Consider the following 26189-nt stretch of genomic DNA (forward strand, 5'->3'; position numbering starts at 1 on the left):
CGATGCAATGCTCCTCAGACAGGATGAAGAGGTCAATACTCCCCAATGCCATTAGGCTTTACAATTCTACCGCCAGGACTTAAGAACTTTTTAAAGCTATTATTAATGCTTTTTGAGATGGTGATTTAGATGCATATCACATTTTTTTTACTGAGTTAAGTATTATATGTAATTAGTTTTGCTACAACAAGTGTATGGGTCATTGGAAAAAAGTTGAATTTCCCCATGGGGATGAATAAAGTATCTATCTATCTATCTATCTATCTATCTATCAGAGACAGTGCTTTCAGACCAACTTGTCCATGCTGAATCAGTGTGTCCACTCAAGTGAGTCACTGTGGCTTGGATTTGGCTCGTATCCCTCTAAACATTCCCTATCAATATATTTATTCAAATATCCCATAAGTGTTGTTCTTGAACCTTACTCAATGACTTTCTCTCTCAGGTCCCTTTTAAATCTTACCCTTCTCCTCTTAATCCAATGCTCTCCAGTTGTTGGTCCCTTTTTTTCTGGGAAAAAGGCAGGCTGTGTGCATGCACCTTATCTATGCCCCTCATGATCTTATACCTCTAAAATCCCCCTCAGTCTCCTGCATTCCAATGAATATGGTAAAAGCTTACACAACCTTTCCCTATAACTCCGTCCTTTAAAATCTGGCCACATTGTGAGAAGTCTTTATCTGGGTTAGGAAGTGTGAAAAAACAGGTTCAGCCACAAACTTACCCTCTCTCAAATGCTCAAAGTGATCAGTGATCGAGATCTTCTTCAACATCACAGCCATAGTGCTGGAATTTTGATTTTGTGGATTTCCATTTAAGATTAATAAGCATTTCTGGAGTGAAGCATGTATATAATTGTCCATGCCAATACTAGTTATGGTGAAGTAAACTTTGCTCTGAACATTTAAGGGTCTGAATAGGATAGGACCTTCCTGCTCATCAGTTTTACCACGTTAAAATGGAAATACTTTCTGAGAACAGATGAAGAAAGAAGATGGAGGCATCCATAAGAGGCCTTGGAAAATCAGGGTCTTGGGAATCACTGTCAAGCTTTGGTGGTTGAGATAGTTGTGGAACTTGAAGGTCTTTGGATCATGGTCATCAAAAGTAACTGGAGGGACAAAGTGCTGGAGGTTCAGGAGATCATAGTCTGGGTTTATTTATAGGTGTTGTGGAAGACAGGACTGATAATCTGTGGGTGGTGGGAACTGGGAGGTAGTGTTAGTAACATGAGGGGAATTAGAAGGTTGGGACCCCAACTTAGTGCTGTGTGCAATGAAAGCAGACTTCTCCAGGATGACCAACAATGACATAATTTGCTACTAAAATTAAATCAGACAGTCAAATGTAACTCATACTGGGAAGTAGCCAAACAGGTTTCCATATTCGCATGAAATGGACCAGAAATTGTTGTTACCACAGTTCACAAAGTCCAGAATTTATTTTTAATTGCATGAAGTTAGAAAGTGTTTCATAATCCAATTTTCAGCTAATAATGTTAATAAAAGCAATATTAAAACAATGATTTGAAATAGTAGGGTCATTTGCAGATACAGAATAAGACTTGATAGGCTGAATGGCATGTTCTGTAATTCTGTGATATTAAGAAATTAGATTAAGCAGTAGGTATTTGTAGTGAGGACTAAAACATGAAAAACTGAATGTAACTGATAATCCTTTTTAATCAATTATTCTTATTATTATTCAGGGATAATAATATAATAAAGAGTTCATAAATTTTGGACTGGATATTACGAAATATAGCAAAGATGTTCTGAATTAACCCTTTAGCTGTTCTTGTTTTTCTGTTAACACTCAGTGAACACAAATAGAACTGATTTCATCACATCAATCATTCACAAAACATTACAAAATAACAAACAATGGCAGCATTTCAAATGCAGAGCACACACGCCAACACTTGACGTTAAAGCTCACATATTAAGAATGATTACTATGTTGACAGAAGAATTGAAGCATGAATGAGCATTGTCAATGGAAAAAGATAAAAACAATTAGAAAAGTACTGAATGAATCCATTTAAAATCAAACAATTTTGCATCCTCTCAACTTACTTTCATTATCATCTGAGACAATATATACACCTTTAAATAATATCTTTAGTTAAAATATTGTCTCTATAACAAAAGTTTCTCTGGAAAGGTTATTTGCATAAATTTGATCTAAATGGGTCTATTTGACTCCACCCTCCAAAGAACAACAAGGACATATTCAGAGCAACTAACTGATCTGACGAAGGGTCTTGGGCCAAAACGTCGACAGTGCTTCTCCCTATAGATGCTGCCTAGCCTGCTGTGTTCTACCAGCATTTTGTGTGTGTTGTTGACTGATTTTTTGCAGGTTTTAGTTCAGAATCAGAATCAGATTAAGGCTTATTATCATTGACTTATATGATGTGAAATTTGTTGTTTTGCACTAGCAGTATAGCATAAGGACATTAAATTAGTATAAATTACAAAAATAAACAACATGGTAGTGCTCTTAATTTCATGGACAGTTCGGAAAGATTTGAGAAAGAAGCTGTTTCTGTTTTTTAAGTGAAAACTAATAATTTCTTTATATATCAGATGTTGGGGGTTATTTTAAAAGATTATGCGGCAGATAGAAATGAGGAAACAATTTAATCCATCATAGCTCACACACTAGTTCTTTTGAACATACTTACCTGCTTCAACAGCACTATACTCTCATGATTCTTTCTATTTACAGTTTTAATTCTTGTTGATACATTTCCACTGACGCAAAAGAACCTGATGATGATGGAATCTGGAACAACAAAGAAGATGCTGGAGAAATTCCAAGCAGCATCTGAGGAGGGGAATGGGTAGTTAACAAACAGAGCTGAGACTCTTCATCTGGACTGGGCAAGACCCATCCTCTGGGAATTTCCATTGATATTGCATACTCAGTGGCCACTCTGTTAGGTCATTTATACAAATATCTAATCAGCCAATCATGTGGCAGCAACTCAATACATAAAAGCATGCAGACATGGTCAAGAGGTTCAATTGTTGTTCCGGCCAATATCAGCGAGAGTTCAATGATAAAACACTCGATTTTGAGTCAGCAGGTTCAATGTGCTCGAAGTTCTAAGTATTAACCAGAAATCCCCTTTCCCATACACTCTGTATAGCCTATGAAAGCATTCAGTGAAGGTTGGTCCTAAAGAGGAATCACCTTTTCTAGTAGACTTCCTTCAGTACAACTCTATGCTCTGTGCAATATTTAGCAGGTATCTATTAAATAATATTCTGAAGGGCTGTATCGCAGCCTGCTATGACAACTGCTCTACTCTTGACCGACAGAATCTGCAGAGAGTAGTAAACACTGTCCTGTGCATCACAAGCTTGTCATTTCCTTCTATCCAGTCCATCTTCATGGTGTGTTGCTTCAGGAAGGTTAACAATATCATCAAGGATACTTGCGATTCTGGACATTCCCTTTTCTCTCTTCTGTTTTCTGGGAGAGGATGCAGGAGATTGAAATCCCAGATATCCAGACCCAAGAACAGCTTCTTCCCCGCTACTAGCAGACTTCTGAGCCCATTACCTTTGTGATACCCTGTTCTTATATTCTTAATACTACCTCCCTTGGAGATTCCACTATTGTTAGTCTAGCATGTCTTTTTGCACGACTTCACCTTCGCTCCCATCATATTTATTGCTGTATTTGTATTTATTATCACATTGTATACTGTTTACTCTGTGAGCTTCTGTGAACAATTTCATTGCACCCTATTGTATATGACAATAAACTAATTTAATCTAATGAAAACTCCAAACTAAATTGTAAAATTATCTTTCCTGAGCTGGACTCGAGGAGAATCAAGAGTAATGGAGAACAGATAGTGAAGTATTGAAGACAAGATCAGATCAGCCATGATCTTATCAGAGGATCGAACAAACTTAAGGAATACTGTGGTCTACTGCTCTTACTTCTTATTTCCTTTTGTATACTGGAAACTAAAAGGCCCAAACTAACATTCCAGAGACTTGAGTTCATATATGAAAGCCCCTTTTTCTGGGTGTCTCTGGAAAACAGGCTCGTCAGCCCCTCGTTAACAGCCACTGGATTCTGTGGAAAGAAACTCATCTTTCTCTGGCTTTGTACGTCTAGGATGTATACAACTTTGGTCCTGCAAAATCCATGAGGTTGGGATGTCTCGTCCACCCAAACCCCGGTTTGTGTGAATGCTGTGTGATTTACTGGCTCTGGCAAGAAATAACAGATCGTACACTACATACAATTATCAAGAGTATATTTAAGAATGTTAATTTAAGCAAACAGTTATTAAACCTGAAAGAAAGAAAAAATTAAAGGGGCCCATTACTCTTAAACAGTCAAATGTGCATGTAAGTTGGAGCTGGTCTGGAACTTGTCTGTCACTCACGCACCAGTCCCTCAGTCTCTGTGAAATCACACACCACCTTCCAATAGTTGCTCACAATCCATCTCGAACAAATGGGTCTCCCACGGGAGTATTTAATCTTCCTCCTTGAAGCCATTCATCTGCACAAAGCACCTTGCAAAAAAGGGACAGCATCCTCAACCATCTTTTTCCCCCTGTCTTCTCCCAGCTCCCACCAACAGAGACCTCTCCTCCCCTCTTCCTCCAGAACCTCTTCACAGATCTACCATCCTGATTGGCTGACACCACATTCCTATGTTGAATAACAAAGCCTCTTATCTCAGCTCAAACCTAAACAAGCTGAGAGTAGTACAGACTGCTCTTACAGAACTGTTAAAATGAAATACCTACAGAATCGCAGCAAAAAATCTTAACTAGGGAGTTACACTCTCCCCTCACCAAAAATAGTTATGTCCTCAAGAATTTGAAATTTATCTAGTCATCATCAATACCCAGTTTTCAAAGGAATTTCAAGATGTCAAAACCCCCAATCAATTTGTGAATGGTAGTGAAATATCTTACTGGAGGATAGATGCTTCCTGATTCTTTGAGATGTCCTTATCCCATTTTCAGCTCCTCCAGCTTCAACCACCCCTTGTGAGCCTTCCTGCCTACTAGAGGGTGCCTCTCCCTGTCTACCTTTCATGTCTTCCAGCAGCTCAGGCCCCCCTCCCCCTGCTCCATGACCAAACTTAACTTCCATCAGTCTAAGCTGGTGCACCCAAACATCCGCACCCTTTCCCAGTGCTAACTAGCGAGATCTCTCTCAGAAAGGGGTGTCCTTGGTTGCTCCAATAGTGTGGCAAGTGCTCCTGGAGTAACCAATATCAGCCTCGTCAGTAGAAATCGTATCCTTCTGTCCCAACATCTTCTCAGTTAAGCTGCTTTTCCATTCCTCGGACATTCTGGCAGATTTGCGGGTTCCTGTCACTCTAGCTACTTCTCCAGGACATAGCATGACAAATTTAGACTGGGTGCACCACACAGTTTCTCTTTTCTGCTCATCATCCTGCTTAGGAGGAACTTGCACCTCCTAAAAGCAGCTCTGAACACAGGGTGAATGGACAAGGTGTTCAAAAAGTTATTTCCATTTCTTTCCTTGCATGCACCCAGGAGCCTTCTCACAACGGCAGTATTTGTTCCTACAAAAATGGAAGTTCCACCCTTTTCAACCAGATCGGGCAGTCCAACACTGGGGTGTCACTGGTCTCAGTTACTCCAACATCTGCTTCTGAAAACTCCAACTTCAATGACAAGTAACCATCATAGGGATACTCTTCAGTACTAAGCCCCCAAATCCCAAGAGCACTGAGTGGTGTCAATGGTAAATGCGTCAGATACCGGTTGTAAAAGGATCTATTTACAAAGTAGCATGAGAACTTGTGTCAAGTATGGCTCCAGCATAAACACCTTCAATCTGTATGGATACATCAAGGCCTTCCGAATGTCACTTCAAATTTATCTTGAACAAACGGGTCTCCCATGGGAGTATTTATTGTTTCTTCCCCCCCAAAGCCATTCATCTGCACAAAGCACCTTGCGCATCAGGGATGGCATCATCAGCTATCTTTCTCCCTTGTCTTCCCCCAGCTCCCGTCAATAGAGACCTCTCCTCCTACGTCCTCTGGTACCTCCTCCCAGATCTGATTGGCTGACACCACATTCCTAAGTTGAATAACAAAGCTTCTTATCTCAGCTCAAACCCAAAGAAGCTGAGTGCAGTACAGACTGCTCTTACAGAATTGCTAAGTGAAATACCTACAGCATTGCAGTAAAATGTCTTAACCAGGGCATTACACTTACTATTGCAATCGTGCAATTTAAACTTGGCTAATAACCTGAAATAAAGTAAGTTTAATCATGAGTAATGATGACCACAAAGCAAATAAAATATGCTTGTCTCATTAGTATCCTTCAGAGGAGGCTGAAAGATACTGTCTTTACCCAGTCTGGCCTAAATGCAATTGCAAATCTATCAATGTGGTTGGTTCTTAAATGCCCTGTGAAGTGGCCTAATAAGCCATTCAATTCAAGATTGGTTAATATATCAGGGCCTTATCAGCAATGTCTTGATATGGGAAAAAAATTATAATCCACAAACAGTAAAACTCTGTTATCTGATTATTTGGAAATCCCAGTGATTTGGCACCTGATTCACCTGGTAATGTCTGACGTCCTCCCCTTCCACTCATTGCGTCCAGGTTCCTGCCCTCCCTTTAGCACTCAAGGGGCTTCATTCCCACTTTCCCTTTCAAAATATAAGGGGCAAGCTTCCCTGTTCCCTTTTAACTTACTTCGCTCACTGGCAAAATTATTATCAAACTGTGTCATAGTTCAGATAAAATGAATGAAAGGAGTGTTAATGTCCAAATAGTCTGGAAAACCTGTCGGTTTCATGTCAGCAAAGTCCTGAATGTGATAGATTATTGGTTTTTAATGTACTTATATTGGTTCCATTACTGTACTTAATATACATTAATTTATGCCTCGTAATATGATTAATTGATACATGAATAAGGTCAATAATATCTGAACATAGTACAGCACAGGACCAGATAATGGTGAGATGCCAATTTTCTCGCTATTACATAAACAATTCTGAATATGTTGTACTTAACCCTGGCAGCTCAAAAATCAAAGAAATTTCTCTAAGTTCAAGTTTAATTGTCATTCAACCAAACATGAATACACATGAATACAGCCAAACAAAACAAAAGAGGCCAAGGTGCAAAACACAATACCAACAGTCATACACAGCACAAGGCACATATAGCACATATGAGATAGAAATAAAATGCAGCCACACAAAAAATGGTGGCACGTCTAACAAAGGATGGCTATTTAACTGAATTTGGTAAGAGTTTTCCGAGACAAAGGAAGACAATAGTTGGAAAATGAAACTTTAAAAGTTACCATAAAATCCCATGTAATCGCAAGTCAAGTACCTGAAAACAAGTTGAGTGATTTCACGAACAGTTTACACCCCACAGTAGTCATCAATGCAAAGATAAAACTGCTTTATATAGTTATGGCCCATTCAATTCAATTGGCATAAAAGAACTAGAAAATAAATTGACAGCACAGAATAGACGATGCCATGTGATAAAATCTTAAAGGACCGGTGTAACAGATTAAAGTAAACAGAAATCTCCTTCAGAAAACAAAAAATAAACATGGAGAAGTACCAGAAATTGAGGGAAACAGAATGAAAATTAAAGAACATTTCTCTATTAACGGTCACTACTTCTATTTTCATAAAAGAAAACAGATCTCTTTGTCATCATTTATTTTAAAAAGCACATATGCAATGGTCTAGACTGGTTATTGTCAAGGTCACTGAATGGAAATAAAAGATGACAAGGTAGCTGGACTATGCTTCAGGCTCTCTTGCCAGTGGTTCTTCAGCTATATGAGGACACTTTACATATTTTCAAACAAGGGTCATTCAATAAATATTGGTAAACAATCTCATCATTTTGAGATGAATTTTTAAAAATTCAGGAAAAATATTAGAATTACTGCAATTTGGTAATTAGTTAAAATTTGTCAAGAAGCCTGAAGGAGTTAAAGCTATTAAACATAATTTTGAGGTACATTTTGACTTCAGAATAAATAATAATGAAGAGCTAAACAAAAATTGGTAATACAATACCCTGAAGGATTCATTAATTTATATATTTTATGAAGTTATTCAGACAATGTAGCAAGGCAGAATATGTGTTATGTCAGTTTTGTTTAAAAGTGCTTATTAAACCAGCATATCAATAATCGTTTTCTCCAGTCGGAGGAGTAAGTTTCTGTTTTGGGCTTAGTCGGAAAATTTGGCATAAATTGTGCTTGAAATTACATTGGTTAGGTTTTGGTTTAAGTTTCCACAAAAATGCAATTGTTTAATCACAAATGTAAAATCTTCCATTAACCAATGCAATCACTCAATATAACAGAATGTAATAGGTCTTTTCCTTGCATTAAAATACTCATTGATCTAATTAGTGAGTTTGAGCATGGTGTAATTTTGATAAAACAGCTAACTATGAGCTTATTGAAAAAGATAAGCCCTTTTAATAAATGCCTAGCTCTTGTACTCAAAATTTGAAACTACTGAAAATAGATTAAATGCAATAATATAAAGGCAAAAAACCCAGAAACAACTCAGATAAAAGCAGATAATGCTGGAGGTTATCAACAGGTAAAACAGCATCTGTACAGGAAAAACAAGAATTTATTTTTAGTGATAATCCAACAAAATTTGAAAACAAGTATGTTTTAAATTGCAGAGAAGGTTTAGGGTAGGAATGAATGGGGGTGGGGTGGGGGGGGGGGGTGCCTGATAGGGTGGAAACTGTGAGAGTGAATGGTGTCATTTCTGACTGAGGAAAGTGTGACTGAGGCCTGTTAATTGTAGATGATCTGAATGCTGAAGATGTACATAGAAGGAATACAGTAAAAACAGAAAGAAATGCAGTGCTGGAACTGTCAAAGAATTAGCATATACTGCTAAATAGCAGATCAGATAACATCTGAGGAAAGAGAAAAATTATTCGTGATTACAAGAAGATGAACTTACCAAATTTTTTAATTTACCTGTTGAATTCCTTCAGCATGTTCATTACGCTATTTATAATTTACACTGATGTACTGCAATCAAATTCTAAACAAATGAAGTACTTTATATAAAATAATTTTACATATGCCCATGAATTAATGTGTGTCTGTGAAGCCAAGTTCAATTTGCAAACATTCCTTTGAATAATCAGAAACGAGTGCAATTCACCATGTATTGCATCCATTATTTTGATTTGGCATTATGGCCAGTTTTGTGTGGGGGCCATCTTCAGGTAAGTATAACTTTGTAGCAACAGTGTCCAATATCTTTCTATTAAAGTTGCAGACACCTGACATTAAGTTGACAAAATCATTTTTTAAAAGTGAAAAGCAGAAGCTTTGCTGCTACTATAATTCTCAAATAAAAGGATGTGTCTCCAGCATCGAGGACAGTTTCAAAAGGTGATTCGTCAAAAGGCGGCATCCATCATTAAGGACCACCATCACCCAGGACATCTTCTCATTGTTACCATCAGAGTAGGTACAGGAGCCTGAAGACATGCACTCAATATTGTAAACTTCTTCCCCTCCACCATCAGATTTCTGAACAGACAATGAACCAAAGCATGAACACTAACTCACTATTTTAGTTTGCTCTTTTTTCCTCACTACTTTTTACTTTCTTTTTTCTTTTATATATTTCTTACTGTATAATATCTTTTTTATGCATTGCACTATACTGCTGCCACAAACAACAATTTTCAACACATATGTCAGATATGTTAAACCTGATTCTGATGCTGATGTCCAGAATGTCAGACAGCATCTGTGGAGAGGGAAACAGTGTTAACATTTTGAGTTGATAATCCAAAACTTATTGGGTTGATGAGGGCCTAGTCTGATGGCAAACTTTGGTCATTTAAAGGGTTGGGGAGTGGGAATAGAATGCTTAGTTCAAGGAAATATTTGGCAGTGAAGCCACTGGGAGGCTGGGAAATGGTGATTAGAAAAATGAGACCATGGACGGACGAGGGTGGTAAGATCTAAGGAAAGAATCTTTAGTCTTGTAGGGATGGGGCAGTGATTTGGTTGCAACTGTGTTGTAGTGCAGGAAAGTGTAGATTCTGAGTTCAGCACAGAACTAATAAAATCTAATTGTTCTGCAGGTGATCAAAGGCAAACGTTCCTCAGGCAATACAGTAAGTTTGTCTTGGCACTAAGCATTTTACAGTAGAATTTCTGGGCACCTGAGCTTTTGCATTGGTTCAATTAATTTCATTGTGTTATAAGAATATGTCTAACCCAAATATTTTGTCTCTTGATTTCAGTTTATTTTATTGACATTGTATTTCATAAATTCAAGGAATATTTTTCAGAGTATTTTTCGATTTTAGCATTATGGATAAAATATATTAAATGGAGGAAAATAAAGATTGGTTTCAGAAACACAAAAGATTCTGCAGGTGCTGAAAATCTTGAGTAACACACAAATTGACGAAGGAGCATGTCAGGAAGCATCTATGGAGGGAAATAAGCAGTTGACGATTAAGGCCGAGACCCTTCATCAGGACTGGAAAGGAAGGGGGCAGAATCTAGAAGAAAATGGTGGGGAGGAGGGAAAGGAGTGCAAGCTGACAGGTGATAGGTGAGACCAGGTGAGCGGGAAAGTGGGTGTGTAAGAGAGGGGGCGATGAAGTAAATACTGTAGCTGGGAGGTGAAAAAGTGGATGAGGTAAAGGCCTGAAGAAGCAAGAATCTAGCAGGGGAGGATAGTAAACCATGGATGAAGGGGAAGGACAAGTGGAACCAGAAGGAGGAGATGGGTGGGTGACAAGAAGAGAAAGGGAGAGAGGGTAAACAGAGTGGGGAATGAAAAAAAGAGTGAAGGTGGGAGAGGGGAGTGATTACTTGAAGTTGGAGAAATCAATGTTTGTGCCATCTGGTTGGAGACTGCTTAAACAAAATATGAGCTGTTGTTCCTCCAACCTGAATTCAACCTCATCGTGGCAGTAGAGGATGCCCTGCACTGTCTCGTCAGATAATAATGTCAGATAGATTGGTTTCAGATTGTTATTCAGGAATCGCAGATTGTGAAGGGTTATGTGAAATTTACTTATACACACAATTGAAGGACAACACCAAAAGAACCACTTTTGTATGCAACATGAGTAGAGTTGTTAAAATAATGCTATAAGTATTCTTAAAAGCAAGACTGATTTATTTCACTCCTGATTAACATGTATATAAAGTGTAAGAAGAAACTCATGATTTATGGATGTTCTCCAATTCATAACTGAGATCTGATGTGGCTCTTAGTTCAATCACAGACCAACATAAATATCTGATCAACTTTTGTCCTGTGCTCACATATACAGATTTATCCAATGCCACTGCACAAGCAGAAACTAAATGTACTTTGCAGTGATTTTGAGTGGGAGCTAAGTAATTAATGAACAATGGTAGATATTTCAAATGAGATATAGCTGACAGATTGCTGCAACATGTGTTGTCAGAGTCTTACATTCTTACAGCATTTCAATTTGTGGATAAAATGAGTACTTAAATCACACATTCCTTGACAGAAAATATAGCTGGGTAATGAGTGACTTTAAACTTTCTAATTTATCATCAATTTGCTGGACAGCACAATTCACAACAACCAAAAAACTCAAATGTTCAATTTGCACCTGCAGCCAAACAAATGGACTGAATGTACCAGCTCTAAGTGTCCATGTTTGTAGTGTCAGATTCAATTTTCCAGTGAAACAATACAGACATGTGCAAGGGAAATGAACATATGGGAACCTGGCTGCCTAACAAACACAGTTCTATTTTGCAGAAAGAGGGTCTGAAGATGAGTAATCTCAGGAAACAGGCTGTGTGGGTCTCAGATTACAGACTCTGCCAGCAATCAGAAATTACAAAGTAAATAGGGAACGGCATAGGCTGCCCAGCAATGCTTAGTGTAGGGATCCCCCCTCTGAAGCAAAATTGGGAACATAGCAATTTAATCATCTCCTCAAATTGAAAACAAAGGAAAATCTGATAAATTAGGAAAAATACTGACATTTCAAAGGTCACAACTAAAAAAGATCATGGATAATCAACTGAGCTAATGTTAGCTAGGAGCAAGTTGGATTAAATAATGATTTATTTTCAGCCAACTGATTAACGCAGACCTTATCTCAGGACAAGATACTTCATCACTGTAAGACGACACTATCAGTCTGTGAACTGCAGGTGTGGCAAACAAAGCACAGAAGTAAGACTAGCATTATACCATGATCTGTTCCTGCCTGTGATTTGTATTCTATCTTCCAGGAGAAAGCTGATATTCATGTGTAATCTCTTGCTTTTCAGGCAATTACTTTCTCAGTGTTAGAAAAGAGCGGGGAACAATGTCCATGTTCTTAAAAGAACTGAAGTTTTAAAGAGCATGCGTACTTGTTAATGGAGACACAAGTGACTGCAGATGCTGGAATCAGGAGCAACAAACAATCTGCTGAAGGAACTCAGCAGGTCAAGCAGCATCTGTGGGAGGAAAGGAATTGTCGATATTTGGATCAACATTTCCTATTTCCTGATGCAGGGTGTTGACCCAAAACGTCGACAGCTCCTTTCCTGCCGTAAACACTGCTGGACCAGTTGAGTTCATCCAGCAAGCTGGTTGCTGCTGTGCACTTGTCAAGCTCATTTTCACATGAAAGTGGAGTTCTAATCCTTAACGTAAACCCAAGACAATGTGAGGTGTCATCTCATACTGCTTGGATTTGGATCACTTAGTAGAATGTTTGTGTAGATACTAGCTTGTGTTGTTTTTCATTGACTCTATTGTATTTCATTGTTCTACTGTGAATGCCTGCAAGAAAATGAATTTCAAGGTAGTATATGGTGACATATACATGCATACTTTAATAATAAATTTACTTTGAGCTTTGAACTTTTGTAATAGTTTCAGTTCAATTTAGTCTGATTCTGAAATTCATTCAATGACTTAGCTGACAACGGATGAATTTCGAGGCAAAGGCTTTTCCCATTAAAATGACTCTATAACAAATAGGCAATATCTGTTCCAAACTATCACTAAGATTCTGCAGTACTTCCTAGTAATGGCAATTGGGGGCTTTGAGAAAAAAAATCACAAAGAAGTCAATTTTATTTGATCTGCCTGTTTTAAAAATTAATTCCAGGTGCTCTTCCCTAAAATCATTGTACAATGCCGGATCAAGAATGAACCTTAAGCTTTTCATTGATGTACTTGTACTAAAGGAATCAGCTCCAGAAATAGCAGAGTGTCATCAGCCCCATTACTTCACACATGATTAACTAACTGCTGAGAAATCACAGTAACTGAGTAAATGTCAAGGGGCATTTTGGTGATCTTCTCATTTTCAACAGAGTGCATAGTTCATCATGTGAAGGTCAACTGGAAGCAAAATTACTCCAGGAGGATCATCAGAAATGAAAAGGCAGGGCATTATTTTCAGTCATTCTCAGCCACCGGCAGTAAATGTACACTATTACTCTCTGCTTCTAATAGTCAGCTCAAATGATGACAATGGAACAGACTTTTAAAAGATACACACAAGATAGAACTTTTCTGTACTCCAGGTATAACAATGGGGATTGTAAACAAATTTCTATTCTAGTACCAATAAAGTGCCAACAAGACTGATCCTTAATAGTTGCTTAATAATAGACTATTTGTATGGTTAAATTAATAAATTAACAATTAGCAAGGAATTACCACAAACTTATTGGGCATCCGTTAGTCTCGAGAGACCATGGATTTGTGCCTTGGAAAGTTTCCAGGGCGCCGAGTTGTATGGGAGACCAGCAGTTGCTCATGCTGCAAGTCTCCCCTCTCCATGCCACCGATGTTGTCCAAGGGAAGGGCAAGGGCCGATACAGCTTGGCACTGGTGTTGTCGTAGAGCAATGTGTGGTTAAGTGCCTTGCTCAAGGACACAACACGTTCCCTTAGCTGAGGTTTGAACTAGCAACCTTCAGATCACTAGACCAACGCCTTAACCATTTGGCCACATGCTTACTTATTACTATCAATGATATTGTAGGTTTTCACAAATAAAATGAAGAGAGGCGTTTTTATATTTAATGAAGCCATCATGGGTCTCCTTAGAATTAATTCTGTAAAAATTAATCCTTAGAAGTTAATTCTGTAAAAAAATTCCTCTATTGTCTCTCTTCTTGGATCATACTCTTCTTTTTCAGCAAGTAAAACAACAGATAACATAATTGTTAAGCAAAGTTTAAGGATTTGGTCTCAATTTAGAAAATTTTTTGGTTTAGCGAATTTTTCATTATCATCTCCCATTCTCCTTAATTATTTTTTTTATCCCTTCCATGACTGACAAAGTCTTTAAGGATTGGGATGAACTAGGTATTAAGTATTTTTGGGACCTGTTTATCTCAGGATCTCTTGCTTCATTTGACCAATTGTCAACTAAATTTGCACTCCCAAAAACACATTTTTACAGATACCTTCAAATTAGAGATTTCTTACGTTCCCAATTAACTACTTTTCCTATAGGTCCTGGTAAAAATTTACTGGACGATCTTTTAAATTTAAAACCTTTTGTTAATGGTTCTATTACTGGTATCTATAACTTGTTGATTGATTCTGGACAAGACTTTTTAGATAAAATAAAAAAAGCTTGGGAGGATGACCTAAATTGTGAGATTTCTGATGAAAGATGGAATAAAATTCTTAAACGGGTTAATGAAGCCTGTAACACATTTCATTCAACTCCAAAACTGAAACACAAAGTGTGCTAAAAATCTTTATGTAACTATGTCATCCTGTCAAACCAGCCTCTTAAAGCAAAACCCTAACTCAATGTCAGTGGTTGTAAATTATGTACATTTCTCCCATTTACGTCACCCTACACAGGCCACCCCCCCCCCCCCACCCCCAGAATTCACAAAAATCACCATTGTGAGCCTGTCTGGAGCTCTAATAAGCCGTCTGGCTTGGGTCCTGTGTTCCATGGGTGGAGGAACAGCAGGTGCCTCTGGCTCATCCAGAGGCGTGTTGACATTCGTGACAGCAGGTGCATAGTAGCAGAATCCTCCAAATCTTGCTGGGCTGGTTTAGGGCGACCTACTGAAATATGTTCAGGTTTATCTCTCTTATCTATGATAAAAATCTTTTCTCCCCATTCAAAAACATGGAATGGACTATTGTGAGGGGGCCTAAGGGGATGTTGTTTTGCATGATGGTGAACAAAAACAAATGAGGTGGAATGTAGGTTAACAGGAACCCAAGAGTGCTGATAGGAGGAAGGAATAGGTGAAAAGGAATTGAATTTACTGAGGAGGGTGGAACGCTGTTGAGAGGCCAACCAGGCAGTCGTGACATCAGAAGTGAAATCACCTGCCACTTGTAATGGCTGGTTTTATACCAACTCTGCCAGCGTTTGGCTGCAGGTCTTCTTTGGGAATTGTTCTGAGCCCCAGCAGGACCCATGGGAGATGATCATGCCAACACTCATCCATCAGGGAAGCCCTCAGAGCAGCCTTTAGGGAGTGGTGAAACCGCTCGCATAGGCCATTGGGCTGTGGATGATACACCATAATGCCCAAGGTTCTGTGCCATCACAGCCCCAAGGTCTGAAATGAATTGGAGACCGCGATCAGAGAAAATATCAGATAGGGTGCCAAATCGAGCAACCCAGGTGCTGATGAATGTCCGAGCCATCTCTGAGGCCATCATCGACGCTAGAGGGATGATCTCTGACCACCTGGTGGTACAGTCCATGGTAAGAAGGTGCATGAGACCATGTGAGTGGGAAAGAGGAGCAACAAGATCCACACTGACATAGTCAAACCCTCACTCAGGGACCTCAAAAGGAGCCAACGGTGCCTGAATACGATGGTTAACTTTTGCCCACTGGCATTCCACACAGGCTGCAGTCCAATCATGCACATCCCTTTTGAGGCCATGCCACACAAACCAGTTTGTGTGAGGCCTTCCAGCCCAGATGTGAGAGGCCATGTATGGAATTGAAAACAGACCATCTTCAGTTTGCAGCCACAATGGGGCTAGGGTGACCAGTTTGAGACACCTTAAACACTCGAAAGGTGTGCACGGATGAGATAGTTGTTCAGATTTGGACACAATGGCGACAAGTATGTCATCCAGGTAAACAAAAAGAAAATCTAAGTCTTTGAATACAGAGACCATCAGCCACTGGAAAGTTTGTTTTGCATTTTTCAGTCCAAACAACACACGCAGAAACTCAGAAAGGCCAAACGGGGTTATCCCCCATTTTGGAAATGTCCTCTGAGCACATATGCACCCTAACTCAATCGACATGGAAAAAATTAACTTTCCGGATAAATGTGCTAAAAAGACTTGGATGTGTGAGACTGGTTAACGATCAGGGGTGGGGCCTCATTAAGGTGTCAGTAATCACCATGTGGGCAGCAACCACCATTGCACTTAGGAACCATATGGAGGAGTGAAGCCCAGGGGCTATTCAGCCGGTGTGCTATTCTAAGTCTTTTGATTTTGGCAAACTCAGCCTTTACAGTTGCCTGCTTTTCTGGGTCCAGTCTTTGCATGCAGGTATGGACTGGCAGGCCAGTTGTAGAAATGTGGTGCTCGACTCCATGTTTTGTGACTGTAGTGGAAAATCTGGGCTTGGTGAGGTTTGGGAGATTGCCCAGCAGTCAAGTAAACTCACATGCAGTGGTGCATGTGCTTGACAGGGTCATTGTGGGGAACTTACTGGTAGAGCAGGGTAACGACCCAAAGTCTTTGACATCCACAAGCTGGCAGATCTTAAGATCGACTTACCGTCCTTGGACACACAAGAGATCTGTACCGAGCAGAGGTCTAGCCACTTTAGCCAGGACAAAGTTTCATGTGTAACATTGCCCATTGAAGCAGAGTATCATCCATCATGTCACATAAGTCTGGATCCTGCTTCCATTGGCAGCCTCCAGCAAGGTTTCAACACTCTTTGCCTTCTTAGCAAAAGGCGATGCTGGCAGCACACTCACTTGAGCATCAATGTCACACAGGAAACATCACCCGGAAAGGGTGTCCGTAATGAACAGCAGATGTCCCTGACTTCTGGAACCCACAGCATTCCAGACCTCTGATGTCCCGATGCACTGGCACTGTCGAAGCTGCAAGGCGATCGGCACTTCCAAGCGTTCGTACTAAAGTAAGCATGGTAAAAACACCGGCCCAGCATCATCTGTTCCACAGCTGTGGGCATCTTTATGTTGGGGGCCTTGCTGACCAGGCTCATTGAAGCAGAGAAAGGAGGAGGAATGATGCACCACTGCCGAGCTGAGTGTAGACTGTCAGGTATTTTAGCAAGCTCCCTGTAGTCGTTCAGGAGTGCATTAGCAAGGGCAAGGTGAATTTGATCAGGCATTTGCTGCATGAAGAGTTCTTTAAAAATAAAACAAGGATGGTTATTTCCCAGGAGAGACATCATGTGGTCCATTAGCTCAGAAGGCCTAGCATCGCCGAGAATGGGTAAGGACAACAATTATTTGGCACTCTCAGACTCTGATAATCCAAAAGGTGAGTTTTCAGCGATCGGTATTTATCGTGTTCAGGCGGCTGTTCTAGCAGACTCACCACTTTCACAGCTGTGGAATTGCTGAGCAATGTTAACATGTAGTAGAATTTGGTATTGTCGGCGGAGATTTCTCGCAGAGCAAATTGAGCTTCAGCTTGTATGAACCAAGCGACAGTATTTTGCTCCCAAAACTCCAGCAGTTTTGGCCGACATGTTCAATAACTCTGGAATTGTCCTGGAGCATTGGGGTCATCAACGTAGGTATTCGCAAATAAAACAATGTGAGGCATTTTATGTTTAATGAAACCTGTAATACATTTTATTGAACTCCAAAACCTAAATACAAAAGCGCGCTAAAAATCCTTATGTAACTATATCATCATTTCAGACCAGTGTCTTAAAACAAAACCCCAGCTCAATGTCGGTGTTTGTGAATTATGTATGTTTCTCCCAATTATGTTACCCTACAATATTAAATACATGAATACCAGATATTTGGTATTTTCTGATGTGAGATCATTCACTTGGTGCATTAGCTTAATTTCTGTCTCCCTACAGTTGCTATCTGATCTGCTAAATATTACTAGTATTTTTTTTTCAGTTTTCTTCCAATCACAATGTCCTGATCTCATATCCAGATTGCATTTTCTCTTAACTACCATCCTTCTATTTAATCCCCTCCAATCTATTAAATTAAATATACAGTACAAGGATTTATTCACTTTAGACCCTGCTATAAACAATTGCATCACCAGGACAACCTCGGTGTCACCCTATCACAGATATTCTCTTTGTTCTCTCTACTCTACAATGTGAAACATACCTGTTTTCTCACTTTTCCAGTTCTGACGATGGGTCATCAACAGATGCTTCCTAATCTGCTGAATATCTCAACATTTTCAGCTATTCTTTCAGAATTTTAGATGGACTTTATATTTACTGACTGATGGATATACCGTGAATGTGCTTTGCTGAGTTAATAGACTCCATCCCTTGAATTGAATTGAGGAGAGTTCAAAGATGTTATCAGATTGACAATGTTTAGATTCTGTCAATGAAACCATGTTATTGCTATCGTTAGTAGCCATACCCTCTAATAACTACATCCCAATTTCTTGAATTCCCTCTCTAAACCAAATTGCCATTCTCACCTTAAAAAAATCTACAATATTGATGGAGCCTTTAACAGTGCTGTAATAAGGTGAGTAGGTAATTGATATGTGCAATTTTGGGTCTATGTTACTACATTAAGGTCCTCCTAGAAATAAATGCTGTTAGTATTTTTCATACATAAGACAAAATATAAATCATACACTATACATTTAAACAGGAATTCTTGCTTCAACCACATTACACAAATACAAACTTTAACTATACTGGCTTCTCTTAATATTCTTCTCTTTTCCTGAGTTTTTGTGTGTGCTGTCTTGCTACACCAATATTGATGAGACTATGCAGAATAGTAGTTCAGCACGGATGAGATGGTTAGAATCAGAATTGTAATATGTAATAAAAACTGATTTACAATAGGAAATGTAGTAACACTCACTTCGCCTAGCGGTTTAATCCCAGGGGTGATAACCCCCCTGCCCAGCCAAACTTAATAAATCCCTTTTGGGTGGATGCTGCGTGATGTGTGCCCTGTTTCAAATCAGTACCCAGAAATAACAAACAGTACACAATATGCAGTTAAACGATTACGATTTATAATTCTTACTTTGACTACATGGTTAGTAGAGAAACAAAATATAAAAGAAAAAGGCGCCAATCTTATTAATCAGTCCATGCACAAATCATTGGAGCTCACTTAGCAAGATCTTCTATCGACCATTTGATCTCCTGTGAGTGTCACCGATCCCTGGGCTCCCACCCAGAGTCCACCCGGTCGGGCAGCCCACCAACTCTCTCAATTCACGCCTCCTCTCTTCATTCCCCTTGTGCCTTCTGGCAAAAGCCTGCGAAACCTATAGCTTCCAGACACACAAGAAAGAATAACACTTCTCCCATTGGATAGCCACCCGTTATCTCTAGTTATAACCTAAACATTGTTGCTACAGAGAAACCTCAGCAGTTAACATTACATAGAGACCATTACATTAGTCTTAGCAGTTAACATCACAGAGAATCCCTAACATATATATAATTACATTAATTGCAAAAAGAGAGCAAAAAAAGAGGAAAAAATGTGAGATAGTGTACATGGATTCATTGTTCATTCAGAAATCTGATGGTGGTGGGGAAGAAGCTGTTCCTAAAACATTGAGTGTGTGTTTTCAGGCTCCTGTACCTCCTCCTTGGTGGTAGCGAGGCTGAAAAGCAGGACCTCCAGGGTGGTTATCTCCGGTTTGCTTCCAGTTCCTCGTGCTGGTGAGAGCAGGAAAAGGGAGATATGGGATCTCAACGTATGGCTGAGGAGCTGGTGCAGGAGGCAGGGTTTTAGATTGTTAGACCACTGAGATCTGTTTTGGGGTAAGGATGAATTGTACAAAGGAGACAGTTTGCACCTTAACAAGCGGGGGACCAGCATTCTGGCAGGCAAGTTTGCCACTGCTACACGGGTGTGTTTAAACTAATAAGTGGGGGGGAGGAGACGAACTGGAAATATAAGAATGGAGTTAAAGGGAAAGAGAGAATAAGAAAAGTTAAGAAAAACAACAGAATTATAGGGGCAGAAAGCTCAGGAAGGGATCGGAGAGTATGGCCAAGTGCAATAGGGATCGATGTGAGAAACGAGGGGAGTAATGGATTAAAAGTATTATATATGAATGCACAAAGTATAAGAAATAAAGTGGATGAGCTTGAGGCTCAGTTGGAAATTGGCAAGTACGATGTTGTAGGAATAACAGAGACATGGCTGCAAGAGGACCAGGGCTGGGAAATGATTATTCAAGGGTATATGTCCTATCGAAAGGACAATCAGATAGGCAGAGGGGGTGGGGTGGCTCTGCTGGTGAGGAATGAAATACAGTTCCTTGCGAGGGATGACATAGAATCAGGTGATGTAGAGTCAGTATGGATAGAACTGAGAAATTGTAAGGGCAAAAAGACCCTAATGGGAGTTATCTACAGGCCCCCAAATAGTAGCCTGGATATAGGGTGCAAGTTGAATCAAGAGCTAAAATTAGCATGTCGCAAAGGTACTGCTACAGTTGTAATGGGGGATTTCAACATGCCGGTAGACTGGGAAAATCAGGTTGGTACTGGACCCCAAGAAAGGGAGTTTGTGGAGTGCCTCTGAGAAGGATTTTTAGAGCAGCTTGTACTGGAGCCTACTAGGGAGAAGGCAATTCTAGATTTAGTGTTGTGTAATGAACCAGATTTGATAAGGGAACTCGAGGTAAAGGAGCCATTAGGAGGTAATGACCATAATATGATAAGTTGTAATCTACAATTTGAGAGGGAGAAGGGGAAATCGGAAGTGTCAGTATTACATTTGAACAAAGGGGACTATGGAGCCACGAGGAAGGAAGTGGCCAAAGTTGATTGGAAGGATACCCTAGCAGGGATGACAGTGGAACAACAATGGCAGATATTTCTGGGAATAATACAGAAGGTGCAGGATCAGTTCATTCCAAAGAGGAAGAAAGATTCTAAGGGGAGTAAGGGGTGACCGTGGCTGACAAGGGAAGTCAAGGACAGTATAAAAATAAAAGAGAAGTATAACATAGCAAAGATGAGCGGGAAGCCAGAGGATTGGGAAACTTTTAAAGAGCAACAGAAGATAACTAAAAAGGCAATATGGGGAGAAAAGATGAGGTACAAAGGTAAGCTAGCCGAGAATATAAAGGAGGATAGTAAAAGCTTCTTTAGGTATGTGAAGAGGAAAAATTTAGTTAAGACTAAAGCTGGGTCCTTGAAGGCAGAAACGGGTGAATTTATTATGGGGAACAAGGAAATGGCAGACGAGTTGAACAGGTACTTTGGATCTGTCTTCACTAGGGAAGACACAAACAATCTCCCAGGTGTAATAGTGGCCAGAGGACCTAGGGTAAAGGAGGAACTGAAGGAAATTCACATTAGGCAGAAAATGGTGTTGGGTAGACTGATGGGACTGAAGGCTAATAAATCCCCAGGGCCTGATGGTCTGCATCCCAGGGTACTTAAGGAGGTGGCTCGAGAAATCGTGGATGCATCGTGGAAATCATTTTCCAATATTCTATAGATTCAGGATTAGTTTCTGAGGATTGGAGGGTAGCTAATGTTATCCCACCTTTTAAGAAAGGAGGGAGAGAGTAAACAGGGAATTATAGACCAGTTAGCCTGACGTCAGTGGTGGGAAAGATGCTGGAGTCAATTATAAAAGATGAAATAACAGCACATTTGGATAGCAGTAACAGGATCGGTCCGAGTCAGCATGGGTTTACAAAGGGGAAATCATGCTTGACTAATCTTCTGGAATTTTTTGAGGATGTAACTATGAAAATGGACAAGGGAGAGCCAGTGGATGTAGTGTACCTGGACTTTCAGAAAGCCTTTGATAAGGTCCCACATAGGAGATTAATGGGCAAAGTTAGAGCACATGGTATTGGGGGTAGGGTACTAACATGGATAGAAAATTGGTTGGCAGACAGGAAACAAAGAGTAGGGATTAACGGGTCCTTTTCAGAATGACAGGCAGTGACTAGTGGGACCGCAGCTATTTACAATATACATTAATGATTTAGATGAAGGGATTAAAAGTAATATTAGCAAATTTTCAGATGACACAAAGCTGGGTGGCAGTGTGAAATATGAGGAGGATGTTAGGAGAATGCAGGGTGACTTGGACAAGTTGGGTGAGTGGGCAGATACATGGCAAATGCAGTTTAATGTGGATAAATGTGAGGTTATCCACTTTGGTGGCAAGAACAGGAAGGCAGATTACTATCTGAATGGTGTCAAATTAGTTAGATTAGATTAGATTAGATTGTGAAGACACTCAGTCCTCGTTTATTGTCATTTAGTAATGCATGTATTAAGAAATGATACAATGTTCCTCCAGTATGATATCACAAAAACACAAGACAGACCAAGACTAACTGACAAAAACCACATAATTATAACATATAGTCACAACAGTGCAAATCAATGCCGTAATTTGATACGGACAAACCATGGACACGGTAAAAAAAAGTCTCAAAGTCCCCGATAGCCCATCACCTCACGTAGACGGTAGAAGGAAGAAGAACTCTTCCTGCCATGAACTTCCAGCGCCGCAAAGCTTCCCAATGCAGCCTCTGGAAGCATCCGACCACAGCCATCTCTGAGTCCGTCTGAAAAACCTCGAGCCTCTGACCAACCCGCCGACACCGAGCACCATCTCTGCCGAGCGCTTCGACCCCGGCCCCAGCCACCAAGCAACAGGCAAAGCAGAGGATTCAGGGCCTTCCTCTCCAGAGATTTTCCGATTGCACAGTAGCAGCGGCAGCGAAACAGGCATGTCAGAAGATTCACCAGATGATCCTCCGTGCTTCTCATACCAGTCCCCATCAAATCAGGATTGTGCACGGCCCCTACTTACAGATAACAGATATTCATTCCTGCTGTCGCGCCGTCATTTTTTTTTTTAAAAACGAGATCTAGGTTTTCTTGTTCATCAGTCACTGAAAGCAAGCATGCAGGTACAGCAGGCAGTGAAGAAAGCTAATGGCATGCTGGCCTTCATAATAAGGGGAGTTGAGTATAGGAGCAAAGAGGTCCTTCTGCAGTTGTACAGGGCCCTGGTGAGACCACACCTGGAATATTGCGTGCAGTTTTGGTCTTCAAATTTGAGGAAGGACATTTTTGCTATTGAGGGAGTGCAGCGTAGGTTCACGAGGTTGATTCTCGGGATGGTGGGACTGTCGTGTTGAAAGATTGGAGCGACTGGGCTTGTATACACTGGAATTTAGAAGGATGAGAGGGGAACTGATTGAAACATATAAGATTATTATGGGATTGGACACGCTAGAGGCAGGAAACATGTTCCCGATGTTGGGGAGTCCAGAACCAAAGGCTACAGTTTAAGAATAAAGGGTAGGCCATTTAGAACGGAGTTCAGGAAAAGCTTTTTCACCCAGTGGGTTGTGGATCTATAGAATGCTCTGCCTCAGAAGGCAGTGGAGGCCAATTCTCTGGATGCTTTCAAGAAAGAGTTAGATAGAACTCTTATAGATAGCGGAGTCAAGGGATATGGAGAGAAGGCTGGAACGGGGTACTGATTGTGGATGATCAGCCATGATCACATTGAATGGCGGTGCTGGCTCGAAGGGCCAAATGGCCTACTCCTGCACCTATTGTCCATTGTAGCCATGAGAAGAAGGCATGTCCTGGCTGATGGGGCCCTTAATGATGGATAGTGTCTTTTTGAGTTATCGCCTTTTGATGTTGTCCTCGATGCTGTGGAAGCTGGTGCCCGTGTTGGAGCTGACTGAGTTTACAACTTTCTGCAGCGCTTTCTAGTCCTGTGCAGTGGCCCCTCCCCATACCAAACAGTGATGCAACCAGTGAGAATGTTCTCCATGATACATCTGTAGAAATTTGCGAGTGTCTTTGGTGACATACCAAGTCTCCTCAAACTCCGAATGAGATACAGCTGCTGTTGTGCCTTCTTAGTAATTGCATCAATATGTTGGGTCCTGGATAGATCTTCGGAGATGTTGACACCCAGGAACTTGAAACTGCTCATCTTTTCCACTGCTGATCCCTTAGTGAGGACTGGTGTGTTCCCTCGACTTCCCCTTCCTGAAGTCCACAATCAGGTCCGAAGGTCCTGTTTCTGTGCTGTAGTGCTCTATGACTCTGTGACTCTAATACAAACTTCTTCCATTCCATCGTTTCCAGGCTCACTACCTATTTATCCAACTACCCCATCTAATCTGCTTCTGATTCAAGTAACATCACAGTATGACTCTATAATCATGGAGCACCATCCCTTTCATTCTCCTCAATTTACAAATGCTATTTCTATTTTCCGCAATTGGGGTCTTTTTCCACAAAATTCTTTGCTCATGGATCCATTCATATCATCAGAAATCTAATCAGTTACTCTAATGCAAATCATCTCCACTGTCACCAAGAATCTACCACTGCTTTTTCTAGATTCGTAATGGTAGCAAACATGCAAATTTGGAATCCATTTACACCAATAGTATTCAACCTTATTCTTGATTTTATTATTTTCTGCCAGCTGGAATCAAAAATTTCTTCTGCTGCACGTCAGTTAGACTGTCACCACTATATTATCTTTTCACTGCAAACAATACACAATCTCTCTAGCTTTTCACTCAGACTGATTATACATGAGTGCAAGAAATCCACTAGTTGCTCAACATGGAACTTCAGTCAGAGCAGATGCACTGAAAACTACAGTAACTTGACAGATTGTGTATAGCTGTCATTACCATATCAGCAAGTGCTGGATCTATGTTCTTTTCCATAGTAGGCCATCAGTTGTCATTTGGCTAGCATTGCTAGATATCATCAACAGTGAAATATATCTCTTCTTAAAGAAAGTATTGATACATATTCAAGATTTCAAGATTCAAGATTCAAAAACTTTATTGTCATTCTAACCGTACATCAGCTCTGCAGGGCAGAATGAGACAGCGTTTCCCAGGAGCAGTGCAATCATAACATAACAAAAGCAACACTAAATAATAAACATAACAATAAATAGTAAAACACAACAGCCACATGTCAGTTAAAAACTTAAGTGTCCAGTGCAAGTTAAAAGTGTCCAAAGCAGAGTCAGGTAGAGCAGCTATTTAGCAGTCTGACTGCCTGTGGGAGGAAGCTGTTTAGTAACCTTGTGGTTTTAGTTTTGATGCTCCTGTAACATTTACCTGATGGCAGAAGAACAAACAGTTCATGGAGAGGGTGTGAGGGGTCTTTAATGATGTACCGTGTCTTCTGGAGGCATCGACTCTGAAAGAGGTCTTGGACAGAAGGTAGGGAGACTCCAAAAACCTTCTCTGCTCCTCTAACCACCCTCTGCAAGGCTTTTTTGTCGGCAGCACTGCAGCTGGAGTACCAGGTTGTGATGCAAAAGGTCAGCACACTCTCAACCACGCCTCTGTAGAATGTAGTTAAGATGTTAGTGGGGAGTGATGCTTGTTTAAGCTTCCTCGAAAAGTGCAATCTCTGCTGAGCTCGTTTCACAATCCCAGTAGTGTTCCTGGAGCAGGTGCGATTGTCCGAGATCTGCACCCCAAGGAACTTGATGTTTTCCACACTCTCCACTGTGGAGCCGCTGATGCTGAGGGGTGTGTGCTCAGGCTGAGACCGTCTGAAATCGACAATCATCTCCTTGGTTTTGGTGACATTAAGCATCAAGTTGTTGTCACTGCACCAGCTCTCTAGGTGTTTGACCTCCTCCCTGTACATTGTTTCATCATTTTTGCTGATGAGCCCCACCACTGTGGTATCATCAGCAAATTTAATGATCAGGTTCCCCTTGAATCTGGCTGCACAGTCATGTGTTAGCAGTGTAAACAGCAGTGGGCTAAGTACACAGCCTTGTGGGGATCCAGTGCTCAGTGTGATGGAGTCAGAGATGTTCCTGCCAACACGGACTGACTGTGGTCTCTCTGTCAAGAAATCCAGAATCCAGCGACACATGGCAGCGTTAAGGCCAAGCAGCAACAGTTTCTCCACTAGTCTCTGCGGAATTATGGTATTGAACGCTGAACTGAAATCAAT

The sequence above is a fragment of the Hemitrygon akajei genome, chromosome 18, assembly GCF_048418815.1.
Source record: "Hemitrygon akajei chromosome 18, sHemAka1.3, whole genome shotgun sequence".
NCBI lineage: Eukaryota > Metazoa > Chordata > Chondrichthyes > Myliobatiformes > Dasyatidae > Hemitrygon > Hemitrygon akajei.